The sequence below is a fragment of the Theobroma cacao genome, chromosome 9 (assembly GCF_000208745.1).
Source record: "Theobroma cacao cultivar B97-61/B2 chromosome 9, Criollo_cocoa_genome_V2, whole genome shotgun sequence".
NCBI lineage: Eukaryota > Viridiplantae > Streptophyta > Magnoliopsida > Malvales > Malvaceae > Theobroma > Theobroma cacao.
The window spans coordinates 11,499,957-11,519,311 of NC_030858.1; the positions used below are offsets into that span (position 1 = coordinate 11,499,957).

Genomic DNA, 19,355 nt, shown 5'->3' on the forward strand with positions numbered 1-19,355 from the left:
CTATCCACATTCGGACATAGCTGAACAACATACATGTGCCCAATTTTTTGGAGATAGAGATCCGTATGTTCGTAGTAGGATTGGTGGACCTCGCCAAGTCCAGCACAATTTAGCTTTAATGGGGTTATTTTTCTTTCCGCATGTACCAATAAGCCTATAAGCTTTTTTTAGCTCATTGCATGTGGCAATAATAAGAGCATACCTTTTAAAAAAAATAGCTACTTTTAATAGTTCAATAATAAATAAAATTATATTACTATTTTAATAATAAATATTAATATTAATGTAATAAAAATACTTTTATTATTATTTTAATAATAAATATTACTATTTACTCTTAAGAATAAACATTAATAATAAATATTGCTGTTTTTAAATATCTTGACAATAAATTTTTTCATGTTTTAAAAATATAATTTTTAATAATTGTAATAGTATTTTAGTTATTATTTCATAATTCTATGTTGATATGAATGAAAATTTTTCAAAAAATAACCAAATAATAGAAAATATTTTCTGCAGGATCATCCAAATAACAAAAAACATCAACTGTTTCCGAAATTTATTTTTCGGAAGCCCATATCTAGACAACAAATGAAGGCTTAATGTATATATACGTGCATCAACCATTCAACATGGTATAATTAGATTGACAATGAGTAAAAATTTCAAGCAGAATCTATTTTGGGAGTAAAATTAAGTTGAAGATGGAGTCTATTTTGAGTAAAAAAAGACTCGCATAAAAATTGCAATTTATTAAGAAAATAAATGGAAGAAATTACAAAAGAAAAAAGCTATTGGTAATATTATCCATTTAGCAAATTGGAAGGGAGATTGGGAGTATAGCAGTCATTTTCAGTGAGAGGAAGATATTTTCTTGGGAGATTCTTTCTTCTGTGTTTCTTAATTTCACAATTGTCTTCTTGGCAAACTTGTAGGTAACTAGTTGAGAATATATATATATATTAGCAAATTGGATGGGAGATAAGCAAGCATTCCGGTCACTGTCAGTGATAGGAAGATATTTACTAGGGAGATTCTTTCTTTTATACTTCTTCAGTCCACGATTGACCTCTAGGCAAACTTGTAGTTAACTGGTTGAGAATATTGAGTCAAATTATGACAAAATGTTGTGTCAGCTAGTGAGCTCGATTCCCACTGCTTAAATATATTTAAATGCTTGGATTTGTAATGCAATTGCTGATTTTTTTTCCCCCCTTTAACTCGATAACTTCAAAGCTGGATTTTAGTGGGGTAGAAGAGATGGAGAACATTGAATAACAAAGGGTGTGCCTTGAGTCACCACTGCTTGCTCAAGATAATGCATTCGAATTTCGAAAGAGATCTGGCAAAGATGAGATCCTGGCGGAGGTGAAGAAGCAATTGTTGTTAGCAGGGCCTCTTGTGTCAGTCAACTTTTTGATATTTGCTTTGCAGGTTATCTAAGTAATGTTTGTGGGTCATCTTGAGAACGTAGCACTTTCTGGTGCTTTGATGGCAACTTCCTTTGCTTCAGTAACTGGTTTTAGCTTGCTGGTAAGTTTCCGATCTAAGCACTCTTTTTTTTCTTTTTAACTCGATAGTAAGATGAAATGAGCCTGACAATTTCACCTTTTCTTCATCCTGCACTCTTATTCAAAGATTGTGTAGTTTTCTCAATACTTTGAGTCTCGAGGCTCTCCGTTCAAAGCATTTTCATTCATATACAGGAAGTTGTAAATGGACACGATGTTCATTTACCTTTTATGCCTTAACAACTTGTGTATTTGAAAATCCTATTTGATTTATCACCTAATCTACCGTTTCTAATAACATCTTAAACTTTCGTTAAAAAGAATAAGTTTCGATCTAGGAAAATAAATTAAGATTCAGGAATATAATTATATTTGAAAAAAATATTAATATCCAAAAGATACCAACTCAAAAAATAATATAAATTAATCATTTGTTATTTTATTTTAACCTTAATTAATGATATTTTATTTCATATTTACTTATTTCTTTCTTAATTTTTATTTATTACTTATATATTTTTTAATTTATCTTTTATCTTTTTATTATTTTTACCCGTTATTAAATATTGAAGAATTTTTTTCTCACTTTAAAAGTATTCTTAAGAAAATAAGCTTATTTTCTTGAAAAGGCTACTCAGATTGATTTGGTATTTTATGAAAGAGTGTCTAGATTTTAAACTTTATATATTTCTATTTTTTAATTATTATTATTATTTTAGTGTTTATTTAGTATCAATTTTATTAAATAAATGAAATCTATTGTATTCTTTTTTTGTTTGTTTTTTGATTCTTTCTTCTTCCCATGTTTCTTTTGTTTCTGATTTTCCTTGCCTGCTTGCTTTATTATTGATAGTTTCATTAGGCATTTGCATTTCAAATTGATCCAAAACATGGGATCGAATGGAAAAAGGATGTAATCTTATTGTATTTGATTGCCTCACAAGCATGTCATAATCCAATGAACGACTCTTTAATTCTAAGTCTTCACATTTGATTAAAATAGACTTTTCAAAACATGTAATATAAGTTAGGGTTAGGGGTTATGAAGGAACGGGTAAAATAGGTCCAGAATGTATATTTGAAGGATTTTAAACCATAGGATTATTTTTTGTCGCATCAAGCATGAACGCAAATCCTATACCCCGACTTGGCGCCCTCATTCTTGCCCCAATCCCAACATTATACCACTTGTTCAAATTATTAAAATCCCCAAATAGCTTGTACTACGTAAATCAGAAAGAAAAGCAAGCGAAGAATAATTAGGACTCCCATTTAATCAGACTTACAGTAAAACAAGTTCCCAATGTGACAAAAATTCCAAGAAACATAACAATATCATTCATGCGTAACTTCTTGAGAAAGCAGTTCCTTAGTGTTCTAGCATCCTATCAAAACCAGTTTCCATATTTTCTGTACAATCAAACCAAAATATCCCCTTCCCTCCTCTCCATCATTTACACTTCCTCAGAGATTAAAGGCAGCCAACACCATCCCAAGAACAAATCTAGCCAAAAGCAAAATTGTCAAAAAACCCCTCCAGTCCCTGTACTTTTCAATTTTGTTTAATTTAGTCTTTGTACTCAAAATCGAAGCAATTTAATCTCTTAATTTTAAAAATTACGTCAATTTAATCTCTCTCTCTAACGGCATCCAATTTTGCCATTAAAGAATAATGACAACGATGACATCAGCACTGACGTGTCACATTTTGATGACGTGGCATGCCATCTGGCATGCGAGTGATGATGCGAAAATGCCACCTGGCACTATACAATGAGTGGCAGTGCTAACGTGCTGACATGACAATGTCATGTGACAGATCAAAATTTAAAAAAAAAAATTTGCCACGTTATAGGAATTAAATTGAACAAAAATATATAGTACATGGACTAAATTGAACAAAATTGAGATGTTGAGGGACTAAATTAAAAAAATATTTGAAAAATACAACTCTTTAAGTAGATTATTGATATGCTTATTAATAAGCTAAATATTTAAGTGTAAAAGATATATGATGTTAAAATATATATATATATATAGTATATATCTTAAATCATTTCTTACTTAATTATTTGATTCTATAATATGTAAATTAATTTATATTTTTAACAAAAATTAAGTTTGAATACTATTTCTATGAAAAAAATTTGAAAAAAAATTCTCATTCCTGAAGTCAAATTTAAATGAATAACTTATATTACATTAACATAAAATAATATAAAATGACTAAATAAATTCTTTTTTCTTCTATTTATAATAGTATAAAAAATTAAAATTTATTTAAATACTTTTTAANTTTAAATTAGTTTTTAACTTGAGCTAAAGTCAAATTAGCAAAATATGTTGATTTAGTTTTTTCTTTTAAAAAAAATGAAGAACGGAGATATCGAGTTAGTGATAATTATAAAAATAATTTTTCGTTTTAACTTACTTAATTTGGATATAACAAATCTCTTATTACAATCATAAAATTTGAACTCCACCCTTTCAATTTTTTATTTATTTTTTATGTTTTTACTTTGTTTAATATTTCAAGTTATATTTTTTAAGTTAAAATTTCTTAGATTAAAGACTGCATTTATGGTTGATAAAGTTAAATATAATTGTAAATATTTGTACCATTTTATTTTTTAACAAATTTTTTGTAGATCTAAATTAATAATTTAAATTTAAATTTAACAGAATTTGATTATGGTATTTGAATTTATATAAAATCGTCTTATAAGAAATTTTGAGTAAATTTAAATAAAACGTAAATTGGGTAAGAGTTAAATAATTGCAAAAGAATGTGTATTTATAAGTTGTGAAAGTTATAACTAAATCAACATATTTTGCTAATTTGAGTAAATTTAAATAAAATGTTAATTGGATAAGAGTTGAATAATTTCAAAAGAATGTGTATTTGTAAATTGTGAAAGTTGTAACTAAATCAACATAATTAGTCATTTTATATTATTTTATTTTAACGTAATGCAAGTTATTCATTTAAATTTGACTTTAGGTATAAAATTTTTCAAAATTTTTTTTTATAGAAGGAGAATTCAAACTTAATTTTTGTAAAAAAGATAAATTAATTTACATATTCTATAACCAAATAATCAAGTAAGAAAATATTTATATATATTTTTTAACACTATAAATTTTTTACACTTAAATATTTAGCTTATTGATAAACATATCAATAATCTACTTAAAGATTTGTACTTTTTAAATAATTTTTTCAATTTAGTCTCTCAACATCTCAATTTTGTTCAATTTAGTCCATGTACTATATATTTTTGTTCAATTTAATTCCTATGGCGTGGTAGATTTTTTTCTTTGAAAATTTTTTGATCTGCCACATGACACTGACATGTTAGCATGTCAATGCCATGTCAACACTGTCACATCATCGTATAGTGTCACGTGACATTACCACATCATCACTCGGTGTAACGGTAAAATTAAATACCGTTAGAGAGAGTGACTAAATTGATGTAATTTTTAAAATCAATGGATTAAATTGCTTTGATTTTGAGTATAAAGACTAAATTGAACAAAATTGAAAAGTATAAGGATTGAAGGGATTTTTTGACTAAAGCAAAATACAAGCACATCAGGTTGCACGTAGGATGATGTTATCAGCAAAATAATCCCAAGCGTGTCGAGTTTATTTTTATTATTTTTCAAGAGCATCATCGTATATAGCAATTAACAAACAATTGAAGGTAAAACCCTTAAAAATTTAAACGAGAATGAGAAGAAAAAACATAGAACTCAGCACATTAAAACATTTTTCACTCGCTGATAATAAACAGAGAATTATTTTTTTCGCATTCCTCCACTTTCTCATCCCACTACCAAACTCGAGTCGAGATTTCGGTCGCAAAAATCAGGCCATGCCAATTTATTGGCTAGTGTTTTGCAAGCCGAAATCGGTGACTGGTGTGAACTAACATCTGTTTTGAGGTGGTTTGATGAGTTGCCCATGTTTTGTTAAGTAATTAGAGTAGGGTCAAACCTTGTCGTGATGAGTGGTTTGTCCATTTAGAATTCTAATAATTTGGACAGGTGACATGATTCTGGGACTGAGGCAGGAACGGGGCACAAGTTGAGACAGAGGATTTGCGTTCATCACGGATTAGCCTTAGCCTTGGCATTCTTTCACATTCCTAATCACCTTACGTTTCCATCATTTTTCTTCTTCTTCTTTTTCTTTTCTTCTTCTTCACCTGTTTTTTATTTTTTAACATTTTCACCCTCAAACAAGGAGGTCAGAACTTCTCATAACTCAATTTGTTCCAAAAAAAAAAAACCTCTAAAAAATTCCAAACCCAAAACCTCCATTCAAGATATAAAAACCATTTCCACAATTCCACCAATTAAAAAACCCTAAAACTCTAAAAAACCCAAACCGAGAACTTTCACCATTTTTTGTATTTTCTCTTTTTTTGGTAATCTTCTAGAATTTTTAATTTTTTTCTTTCTTTTTTTTTGTATTTTTTAGTTGAATTTATTTTCATTTATTTTTATTGTTTAATATTAAAAATGAGTTCTACACTTTAGAAGCTTCATAATGTTACCTCTGTAACTTTAAATCCTTATTTTTATCTCTATGGAATTTTAGCCATTTTATATTAGCATTCAACAATAACATTGTTTTCAATTGCAATCTTTGCAGCTTTCAGAACAAGTTCAATTATTTTGTGATATTTTCTAGGGTCAATCCCCTTGTTGTTCCTAGTACAATAAACTTATAAGCCCTTGATTCTATATTTTTTTTTCCTTATGGTTAGAGAGCAATGGCAAGTGCGTTAGATACATTATGTGGTCAATCTTATGAAGCAAAACAGTATCACATGCTTGGAATTCACTTACAAAGTGCCTTAATTGTTATGTTATTGGTTAGCATTCCCCTTGCTTTTATCCGGGCCAATGCTGGTGACATTCTTTTGTTCTTCAAACAAGATCCTGAAATATCAGCTGAAGCAGGACAATACGCTTATTTCATACTGCCAAGCATTTTTGGTTTCGCTATCCAAGAATGCCATATCAGATTCTTACAAACCCAAAACAATGTAGTTCCAATGATGGTTATCTCAGGATTTACAACATTGCTTCACATATTTACTTGCTGGATTCTGGTGTTCAAGTTTGGCCTTGGAAATAAAGGTGCTGCTTTGGCAAACACCTTCTCTTACTGGATTAGTGCTTTACTTCTAATAATATATGTCAGACTCTCCATGTCACGACCCAATTTCCCGGGCCATGACCGGCGCATGAGCTCAATGAGCATAGCTCACTAAACCCAAGCAAGCCTATCCATTTACCTTTGCTTAACAAATTTATCATATCATGCATACACACACACACCTTTTCCTGGGTGTGACCATAGCCAAAACACAATGGCATTATCGATAATGATATACATGCACTATACCAGTCATATATTTAGCAATTTACATTGCATACACATATTCACATTGTTAGATTGTATTCACAATACAAAAGGACCCATGACTTCCAGCGGAGACATTTACAATAAAAGGAATTACTATCGAATGCCAGACACATACCTAGGAGATGCACTACGGGGACTCCTCGATCTAGGGTCCAACAGTCACCTGATCTGAAAACATGAATTTTTATAAAACGTGAGTACAATACTCAGTGAGTGAATATTAGAAGGGAACAAGCAATCTCAACTAGGAAATTTGACAATCATGATGCACCGGTTGAAAATAAGACCATTTTCATCTAACTACTATTTCAAACCTTTTTTCCCTTAAAACAAGCCATCCTGCTAAAATAACAATAGCAACATGTAACACATGTAAACTTCCAAATTTCAACAAAACAAATGCTTACATATTTGCATTTACAACCATATACCCATCATCAACATGCACACCATCCCATCATCATCATCTCATATGCAACGGCTTATGCGCATATAGCCGGGTCAGCAACGGCTTATGTGCACTCCTACTCACACATAACCAGGTCAGCAACGGCTTATGTGCACTCCTACGCGCACATAGCCGGGTTAGCAACGGCTTATGTGCACTCCTACTCGCACATAGCCGGGTCCAAATCAACATGCAAAGAAGCATCCAATGCATATCATGCATTTTATCATATTGTGATAACACATTTTCACAATATAAAATCATTTTACTAAAAGCTTGTTCCCAAGGTACATTTTCTAAGACAAGTTGGATAGAATCTTTCATATTCCCCAAAACAAGTTTGAAATGCAAGTCCACTCACCGGTATCGAAAATCTGGATTCCGGGTGCACTCAGACTAATAGCCCTCAAGCGCAATTCCTTTGTCTTTTCCGGACGTCTCACTACCTTGACAAATAACAAAGTCGAGGAATTTACTATATTGTCCCTAAATTGATATAAACTAATTTAAATTACTAATACTTGATACGTAAATGCAAAAATACGTCCGATTATCACTTAATCGTAGTATCGATTAAATTCGACCGATCACCCGATTAATTGACGATTATGTCCAAATCACCTCCAAATTAATCCATTTCTCCTATAATACCTTAGTTTACCACATACCATTTAAATAAAGCCAAATTCAGCATTAGAACCCTCACAGTTCCTTATAGAAAAATTCGATCATTTGGTACACTAGCACCAAAATTTTTTCTACATAACCGTTTCACCTTAATTCATCATTTTCCAAGCCATTTTCCTTGAAATAAAAACAATCCCCCATTGATATTCAGCCCTCATGGTTCGACCAACAAGGAACCCTAGAGAAATTGAATATTTCTTTTGTGTTTTTGTTCATAACCATGCTTAACTATCCCTAAACACTAACATAGTCGAAAATCAAATTATTCCAACAACAATTCCTCTTCCATACCCATTTTTCAGAATTGAATTCATCATGATAACTCAATACTCAACACGGAAATTAAGAACAAAAGCATGGGTAAGTTAGGTATCAAGGAGAATTAAAGAAATTCTAACTTACCTAGCTTGTTTCCTTGATTTCTTCATTTTTTCTTTGAATTTCCACTTAGGTTTTCTTGTTTTTCCCTTTGTTCTTCCTTTGTTCTTGTTGCTGGTTGCCTAGGCAGAATATGGTGAGAGAATGGGGATTTAATGGGCTGATTTCTATAGAAACTAATAAAATAATCAAGCATGCCACGTGTCACATGTTTATTGGCCTAATTTTTTAACTTTTTGACTTTTTCTTCTTAATTTTTCACCACAAATATTCTGGTACTTATCCAATCCTACCACAATTAAAATCTCTTGGTCTTGACAAGTGCTGGGGAGAAAAATTTACCGATTTGCCCTCGGGATGAAAAAATTACCATTTTACCCTTATGGTCCAAAAATACCGGGAATCACAATTTTTCACTACTAAACATCATTTTATACTCCAATAATCATAATTATATTTCATATAATTATTCTTGGTCAAATGTGATCAAATCTTGGCTAGAAATCTCCATTTTATCATCAAATGGTAAAATGACCGTTTTGTCCCTAATCGATCAATTTTCCTGATGGATTCAAAACTGGACCTTGAACTCCGAATCACTATTCTAAGCCATTCTGTGGGTTTCAAAATTTTCAATTTCCTTTTAGAATTTCTATTTGAACTAATTCAAGGCTCGATTTAACTTAGTTATACCACTCGGTACAATACCGTCTTTTAATCGAGCTTGATAGGGTCTCACACTCGCCCTCTTGTAAGATGACTTGGACAGGCTACTCAAAGGAAGCCTTCCATGGCATTGCCAAGTTCTTAAGACTAGCAATTCCTTCTGCTATTATGCTCAGGTAACCTTATTTTTCCCTCCTAACTTAGCTTCATTTTCATGTTAGATGTTTAATAGTAATTAATAATGTGTTGACATTTGAATTGAAGAACGATTTGTCTCTCATAGCTTACACTTCTTGGAACAGTTGGGAAGTCTGGTCGTTTGAGATGACGGTTCTATTATCTAGCCTTCTTCCCAATCCAAAGCTTGAAACATCAGTTTTGACAATCAGGTTTGTGTTCCATCCCATTCTGATTGAGGACATAAGCGGTAGCTTTAAATGTATAATAAATGGTATTGTCATCAATATTATTGACCAATTATGAGATTGATATTCCAGCCTTAATACATGTTCAACGATTTATATGATACCTCTTGGGCTTAGTGTTGTAGTGAGGTGAGTTCAAGTTAATTTGGTTGATACGATCTATCAAATTTCGTATGATTATCTTCTTCTCTTGCTTATTTCCCTCTTCATGATAATTCTATTTTCTCTCCTAATTAGCACTAAAGCTTCCAATGAACTAGGAGCTGGACGACCGCGAGCTGCTTATCTAGCAGTCTGTGTTGCAGTGGCCATGGTGGCCACTGAAGGAATTTTGGCAGGTATTGTCATGATTTTGGGTCACAAAGTTTGGGGTTATTTCTACAGCAAAGATGAGCAAGTAGTGAAATATGTGGGAGAAATGTTATTGTTGATTGTGGCCTCCCATTTTGTTAATGGAATTCAATAGGTGCTTACAGGTGAGTAGTAAGTAACAACTTACTAATTCTACTTTGTTTACACTTATTTTCTTTACATTTGACTTTCAAGCCTTGCTTGTGTGATGAAACTAACAACGTAATCTCACCAAAGTCATCCAAAATGTTACACAATTAATAAAATAAACAAAAAAAAAATCAAGTACACTCATAAAAATATAAAAAATTTACATGGTTCAGTTTTTTAATTACCTATATCTACGAGCATAACAATTAGAAAAAGATTCATTGAAAAGAAATCAGTAGATAACATCACAATCCTTTTTCCACATACCCCCAAATCTCTTCTACATCTAGGCATTCACTAAAACTCTTTTTTGGCTTAATAATATTCTTTAACCCTACATGACCTTTTTATAAGACCAAGTACAAGAGTCTTATCCTAATCTAGTTAAAATTAAAATATCCTAGTCTAACTAGATTTCAAGACTATCCAAAAAAAATCCACATTTAGCTTAAATTCACCAAGCTCCACCTTAGGAACCAATCTCTATCATCACCGTTAGTCCCACGAAAGGCCTTAAGTACTACGAACACTGATCAAGTTCAAGAATGTTATCCCAAAAAATGACCTAGTCAACATATCTGTGGGGGTAAATGACTTACACTTGAATTGGATGTATTTAATTCTCTCTTGAATCATTTGATTTTTAGTCAAATGTATCGTAAAACACAACTATATATGCTTGTCTAAAATCAAGATCACTAATTAAGTCGTGAAGCCATAAAGCCTTTTCCATTGTCTCAGTCACAGCCATATATTGAACTTCTGTTGTAGACAAAGCAATTGTTGATTGGAGAACTGTTTTTTAACTTAATGCAGACCTTAAAAGAGTGAGCACATATTAAGTTTTAGATCTTCTACTATATAAGTCACTCGCAAAATCTAAATTGAAAAACCAACCACATTGCAACTAGTGTTTACACCTCCTTTATGCACTACACCAACATCTATAATACCCTTTAATGTTAAAGGATCCATTTCACATCTAGTTAATTTCCTTTGCCTGGTTTACCCATAAATCTACTAACCACACTAACATGTAAGATATCTAGCTTATTGCACACTATAGCACACATAATGCTACTACTACATTGGCATAAGGAATTGGGTCATGTACTCTTTCTCATCCTCTATCAGTGGTTATAAACCAGTTGAAAGTTTTAGGTTTAGCCCTAATAAAATATTCACATAATTAGCATCTTGCATCTCAAAATGTTCTAACACCCTTTGAATGTACTTCTTTTATGACAAATATAACTTAAAAACACGTTTATCCTTAATAATCTTGATATCCAATATTTTCTTTACAACAAACATGTAATTTAAATAAAATGAGAAATAGCTAAATAAATCATCAAGAACCTTCTTATGGTAGACACAACTATCACATGCACTCCTAGTATACCCTTGTGCCTCCACGAACATATAAAACTTTTTATACCATTGCCTAGGAGACTGTTTCAAGCCATATAATGACTTTTTAAGTAAACACACACAATCTTCCATACTTAATACAACAAATCCCTTAGGTTATTATATATAGATCCTCCATTCAAACTCACCATTTAAGAATGTTGTTGTGACATCAAGTTGCTACAACTCAAGATCAAACTAGGCTATTATAACAAGAAACACTAGGATTGAACTATTCTTCACAATTAGAGAGAATACATCATTATAGTTAATTCCCTTTCTTTGTGTCTCGTTCATAGTAGCAAACCATTAAGAAAATTCAACATATATATCGCCTCATGATAGGAGTAAGACTCATTAATATCTACTTCTTTAACCATCAATAAAACATAAGAATTAAAATTACCATCAACATAAGTAACATAATCATTATACTTCTGAGGTGCTCTTATATTCCTTCTAAGTCTATTTGTAATATGTAAAATCATTGCGAAGACTCGACACACATAATGACCTCATGATAGAAGTAAAACTCATTAATCTCTACGTCTTTAGCCATCAATAAAACATAAAAATCTAAATCACCATCAACACAAGTAAAAAAAAAACATTATACTTTTAATGTGCTCTTATATCCCTTTTAGGTTTGTTTGTAGCAATGCTTCGTTGTTGTATATGAGGTACCAATTATTGTACCTTTTGTAATCCATTCAAGATTTCACTACCATCTTGCACTATCCTTGGAGCCTTAATTTCAAGCTCCACCTGCCCACTAACTTCTTGGCCAGATGTGATTTCAATTATATAATTTGTCCCAAAAAGTAACGTTGACTTATCAAAGGTAACATCTTGAATCACAATGAATTTAAGAGACTTCGGATCAATACACAATTAAGAACGGCATGATTAGAGTATCAACGCAACGAAAATTGAAACAAAAATAAAAACCATGCCTCCTACCTTCAAATCACTTTAGTTGTTTAATGCAAAGTTAAACACCATAATAAATCAGAAAAAAAAAAAGGTTTTTACCTTTCCAAATGATATCAAAATCAAATAGATTCCTTTTGGTGCTGAAAAACATAAACACTTTCTTGTGTGAAAGAATCCTGGCTACTCAATCGCTTGACCTTCAATGTTGTACATACAATTGCAATGAATCCTTTTAAAGAAAAAAGCTTTATGCCACGACTTGTGCTAGCAAGTGGACAACGATTTATCATCTTTCTTCTTTGATTTCCAACAAAGAATCAATAGAAAAGTTTTTTGGAAAACCTTCTCAAGAGTGGCAACACTCAAGAGAAAAGCTATTAGTATTTTTTCTTTTGTTGCCTTAGAAAAAAGTGGCTATAATGTAATATTTATATCTAAGTTTAATTTTATTACTAGACTTATTAAATTTTACAAAATAAGTCCTTAATATTATAACAATTATAATATTTAACTAATGCCTAATTATACTTTTTTAATTATATCATTAGTAGTTAAAACCTAGAATTTGATTTAAGTTTAACTTAAATTATCACACTCTCAATTTAATCTAAATTGCAACTTTTGTATGTGACCTATTAGATTCCCAACTTATTGGTAATGGAATTGAATTATAATTGTATTAATTAATTAATTTAAATGAATTATATTCAATTTTAAATTAACTAATTCAATTCCATAGATCAAGATTGGGATTTAACAATGTATCATGGTAACCCAATTGTTAAAAGAATCAAAGGATTCTTTGACAACCTTTCAGTGTAATTCATTCCTTCATCATATATCCCGAATATGATAAGAGCTTAGTACAATACCTACTCTTATTGACCTCCATATTTGTTCCAGCAGTTGAATCATTAACTTTATGAAGACTTATGAAACTCATTTCATAATCTCCTAAATCACCTCACCTTGGCCAAGGATTTGATTAAGCTAATGTCAACCAAGAATTAATGAGATATTTCTCCTTGAATAACTTGGGGCAATGATTCCAATCTTGACCATTCATTTAACTTTATATGCTTCATACTATACCTAAAAACATCCTATATCGGTATCCTTGGTTAAGCACATGTAAGGATGAAATCAAAGTATAGTACTACACTTACAAGACAACTCGGTGCCTTAAATCTAGGGAGTAGTTACTCAATTGACACATAAGAAGTATTGCATAGACACTTAAGTGAGGTACCAAATACACTTCTCATGGCGGGTCATGTTTAGTGAATTTGCTCTCTTATGGCAAGCAACCACATGCTAGTTTCAAGTACCTATATACTTCAACCTATAAGAGCAGTTGCTTACTTCACAAGTAAAAATTATAGCATATGCCGATCTTTGAGCGTTGTTGATGCCACGTCTCAATTATACAAAGATCAAGAACTGTTAGTAACAACGTTTTGATGCATAAGGATCTCATAATTTGATCTCAATACAATTCCTTTGCAAGGCATATATAGTTTCATGGGCTTTATCTACACAAGTTGAAAAAATAATTAAATCACAAACTTATGGATAAAGAACTACTTCATAATTATTATAAATTAATAAAATGTTATACATGAATAGCTTAAAATGTAATTCCCATACGACCAAAGATTGGCTTGCAAGGCTCATACTAACATACTGCACAATCAACAACCCTTCACCCTAGATGTATAGCCTAGGAATATTCATTTCTTCATCCTTGGCTAAAACTTACCATTACTCACATGAGCATAAATAGGGAAACCAAACACTCCTAAAATTGAATAGTCATCAAGTTTACCTCACCAAACTTCTTTAAAAGTGTTCAATTTAATTATAGTTGATGAAAACTGAATTACCAAGTAGCAAGTCTTGTTGGTAACTTCTATCCAAAATACTTTGGTTAAATTGGCATTAGAGAGCATGCATCTTGATCTCTCTGGAAGTGTTTTATTCATCCACTCTTCAATACTATTTTATAATGGTGTTCAAGGGATAATGCAATGTGTAATAATTTCTTATTTTTATAGGTCATATCGAACTCACTTTTACAAAATTTCAAACCATTTTTTTGTTTAAAGTCGCTTGATCTTTTTCCAAGTCTACCTTTTAATCAATTCCATCCATTGCAAAAATGTGGTAAAAACTTCACTCTTTGCCTTCAAAAAATACATCCACACTTTTTTTGAGAAATCATCAATGAAGGTCAACATGTACAATTATCCTCTTTTTGATACCATTGAAGAAGGATCCCATAAATTTGAATAGCTATAGTCCAACGTATTCTCGATTCGATGCATTGTAGTGATAAAGCTCATCAACGCTATTTGCCATAGACGTAATGCTCATATAAATCTAGCTTTTTAATTTTTTGACCACCTAGCAAACCACATGTGTAGACACCTCATTTTGTTTAAGGTATTTATTGAATTTTGAAAGCAAAAGAAAATATATGAAAATAAAAAAAATAACAAAAAAAGGAAATAAACATGGAAAAGGATAAGGATCAATTTGCATCAATCCTAATCCTAGATGAACTTAAAAATTTATAAGAGATTAAGTTAGATTGTATCAAAACTCAAGAAACCAATTCAAGAAGAAATAGAACACACTGGGTCTAAATATACCTAAGCCTTAGATAAAAAAACACACGCAAAAAAAAAAAACACCTAGTAGAAGTATTTAGTAGAAGAGAGAAAATAGTTTTAGAGTTCTCGGGTCCTTGGGTTTATATTTTTTTCTAGATCTAAGAGAATCGGTTTAGTTTCTAAAAAAACTATTCCAATTAAAGAAAGATATAGGAAAAAGAAAATTAAAAAGAATGAGGGTATGGGATAAGAATCTCAATACGATGTTGTTTTGCATTAGCTAAGAAGGAGGTTTATGGGCTAGGTTTAATTAATCTAATTTGCGCTTGGTATCTAGGTATGCCTTAACAGGTTTGGTTTCCATACGCTGGCAAAGAATACAAAAAAATTTGGGCTTGATCCTTATCATCAATTTTTAACATCAATATTCTTCAAATCAAGAATAATTTTATTAAATTCATCAATGTGAGTATTAACTAACGTAACTTCATGCATCTTAAGAGCATATAATCATTGCTTCATAAAAAGTCGATTCGTCAAGGACTCAATCATATAAATGTTCTTAAGTTTAAGCCATACTGCAATAAAGGATTCTTCATCTGTGACTTCTCTTATCACTTCATCAGATAAAGCTAGTAGAATACCATTATGTGCTTTCTCTATAAAATCAATTTTCTCACCATCAATAGATTTGTGAGAAAATGGTCTTTTCCCTTTAATGTTTTCAAAAGTTCTTGTTGCACTAGTAATGAACACATCTTAAACGCCAAAGGCTAAAATCGTTTATTCCATTAAATTAGTCAATCTCATACTTAGTGGATGAAGTTGTCATTGCGAGATTCAAAATCACTTAGGATGTTGAAGCTTTAATACCAATTTATTGTGAAAATAGTGAAATAATCTCACCAAGGTCTACCAAACTCTTACACAATCAATAAAATAAAAAGCAAAAAGAAAGAAAGAAATCACTTTCATAAGAATACAAGAAATTTATGTGGTTCAATCTTTGATGACCCATGTCCATGGACACAACAAAAAAAATTCACTAAGAAGAAATCAAAAGATTACAAGATTAGTCTCAAACTCATAACTTTTGTCCCACTTACACCCAAATCTCTTCTTCTAAATTTAAGCTCTTACTAAACTCTTATTTTTTTTAAATAGAAATTTTATTAATTTCAAAAGCTTGCAAGCCATAACAAGCCTTAAATCTAGTAGATTAAAAATTTCTAATGGCATAAGAAGCTAAACTCTCTTAATTTAATGATATTTTTTTAATCCTTTATGACCCTTTTATAGGACCAAGTATAAGAATTTTATCTTAATCAAACAAAATTAAAGTATCATAGTCTAGCTAAAAATCAAAACTATCATAACAAGTTGTTTCCCATCTAATTAATTTCTTTACCCTAATGGAATGTATAATATAAGGAGGAAACAATATAGATGATTGCTACAATATAAACTAATGTGATGCCCATGCGTTGTGCTCGGGATTGATAATTGTTTTTTTTTTAATTCAATTTAGAGCAGTTGGTGTAATGGACATGTAAATGTGTAATGTTAATTGTATTAGTATATAAACTGCTAGTGAATATTTAGGCTATAAAGTATTTTCTTACAAATAATTCATGCGGTATAAGTGTAGCCATTATGCTAGTGTCGGATGTTTAAACAAAAGTGATGATTATATTGTTGAGGAAAAGCTGGTGCCTTGATACAAAAAGGAAAAAGCTTGTTGTTTGGTAGTTGGCAAGACTATCTTGATAGTGTTATGTACAAAAGTTGATCCAAACGCTTGGAATAGAGTTGTGTATATTTAACAGGGATTGTGCAAGACTACTACCTTCATACAAAAAAAACAAAGGCATTCTGGTTTATAGTCACTAAAACATTCTAGCAAACCCTGACACGGATTCAGTATGGCACTATAGAACAAAACTAAACAATAAACGAAAGACCAAAACATGTAGAGAAGATAAACAAGCTAAGCAAATCAAAACAAAAGGAATGCAACATACAAGAACCAACAATGCACAACAAACCAAAACCAAACCGTAACCATAACATCGGCAATAAGAGAAAAATATAAAACAAGCAAGAAAGTAAAGGGAAAATAGTAAGGAAAAAGGTTCTTAAATGAATTAAATAGAGCAAAAATACCAAAATGTATAAATTAGTTTTTGCAAATCCCAAAAGAACCCTAGGCAAAGTAAAAGAAAAAATTTCAAAAAACCAAAAGACACCTGAAATCTTTAAAAAATTTCAACAAATCCCAACACATATCCAGTATGGCCCTACATTACAAAAATAATTAAACATGTCAGTAAAGCACAACTAACAAACGATGTAGCAAAAAGCCATTCGACATTCATTATCTGCTAAGAGCAGAGCCCCCAAAATAAAAAGTTGAGTAAGCTAGAAACGCTTGCAATTAATAGCCGAGCCCCTAAAATAAGAACCACAGTAGAGCCAAAAACAATTGTCATACATAGCCAACGAAGTCGAAACCCAAAAGTGCAATCAATTTGACTAAAAGAATAGCAAGCAAAAAAAGCAAAAAGATGAAAGAAAAATGAAAAACATCAATCGTGCCTCATCAGATCTGAAAGCTAGAGCCTAAAAAATCAACCACATGTGGGAGCAAGTAAAAGGAGCAAAAAGATGAGGGAATAGTTTAGAAGATCAACTATGCCCCATAAATCTCAAATCTACAACCAAAAAAATAAACCACGTGTCAAATGATTAAAACTCTACGTGGAGCAAAACCAAAGCTTGAACGTATCTCAATTTTGAAGCCTTTTTGGGATTTCATTTCAATATAATTAAAGATATGCATTTCTTTGCCAATAGTTGGGTTATTTGTACTTGTGTTGTTAGAACTATCTGCATGTTATTTTGCTTTTGGCTCCATGTAATTTATGATATTTATCCACAAAAAATGAAAAAAAAAATTACAAGCGCTACTAGGGGATGTGGTTGGCAGAGGATAGGGGCCTTGATTAATCTCGGAGCATATTATCTTATGAGTATTCCTTCTTCAATTATACTAGCTTTTGTCTACCATCTTGGAGAGAAGGTAATAATTTAAATTTTAATTGTGTTCAAGGCTTTCCAGTATCTTTGCTTAGCTTTGTACACTTTTATGGCATAAATCCCTATTTAAAATGTTGTTCACAGGGACTCTAGACAGGAATTATAGTGGCACTTTCTGTGCAAGCATCATCTTTAGCCATTGTAACTCTCAACACCAATTGGAAGCAAGAAGTAACGCTCTTTTGCAAGTTCTGAAGTCATGCATGCATATATAGTACTCCCTTTTAAGCTCCATCTAAAATTCTACTTTTCTTACTTGCAGGTAAACAAAGCTGCTAATAGAGTGTGTAGCACAATAAATTTAGCAGATGCATTATCATAAAGAGAAAAGATGACTCTGAATGCAGTATTATTAGTTTCAAAATTCCAGGGCCTCTTTTGAAGCAACAAGAAATTTGATGACCAAAACAGGGAACCGGTTCCTTACACTGATTATGTGATAAGTTTTAGTCTCCCATCAAAAACAAAGTTAAGTTATTTAACTGCATTGAGAACGAGAATTAGATGGTTTCAATTCTCAAACACGTAGTATTGCTGAAAGACAAATGAGGGTTAACTTTAGAAAGGGATTCAACAATACTTGGTTTGTTTTCTTTTATCAAAGTGGATATGCTAAAAAGCTTTTTTGTTGTTTGCAAAATGTGCTAGCTTCAAATTTTATTGAGTACTTGTCTCATATCTATCTAATGTCTACACAAGGAATAAGAATAAACATATCCACTTTAAGGTTACTAACTAAATTTGATTTGATTGGTACTATAGATTTGTTGAAAATGAAGATATTTATAATTTAAAGGTTCATGAACTCCCCCCCACTTGCTATTTATGAGAAGCAAATGAATTACTATAGGTGTTTTAACAAATGAGAAGTTACAATTTATATTTAATATGATTAATACTAGTACCATTTATAATAATATTTGAATTTACTATTTTTATTCAAATATTTATTATTTTTTAAAATTTATTTGAAATTAAAATTTTAAATGTTACGTTAAACAATTACATTCCTTCTTAAATTAACTAAAATTAGCCTTGTACGTTGCGTTTGAACGAAATAAAAACCATTGATGGTAGCATGGATGACAAAAATATATACAAAAAAATTGTTATAGTTTTGCTATGTGAGAAAGTATAGTTGTTTTTTATAATTGTATGCATTCATTTGCATATATTCAAGAAAAAGTGAATGCTTATAAATAAAATTGAGATGATGATATGCTGTTGAATTTATTACTCTATTGC

At 31.0% G+C, this 19,355-nt stretch overlaps 1 pseudogene; it reads left to right on the plus strand.

The window, feature by feature from the left end:
• LOC18589211 lies at positions 1,086 to 18,717 on the plus strand (annotated as a pseudogene).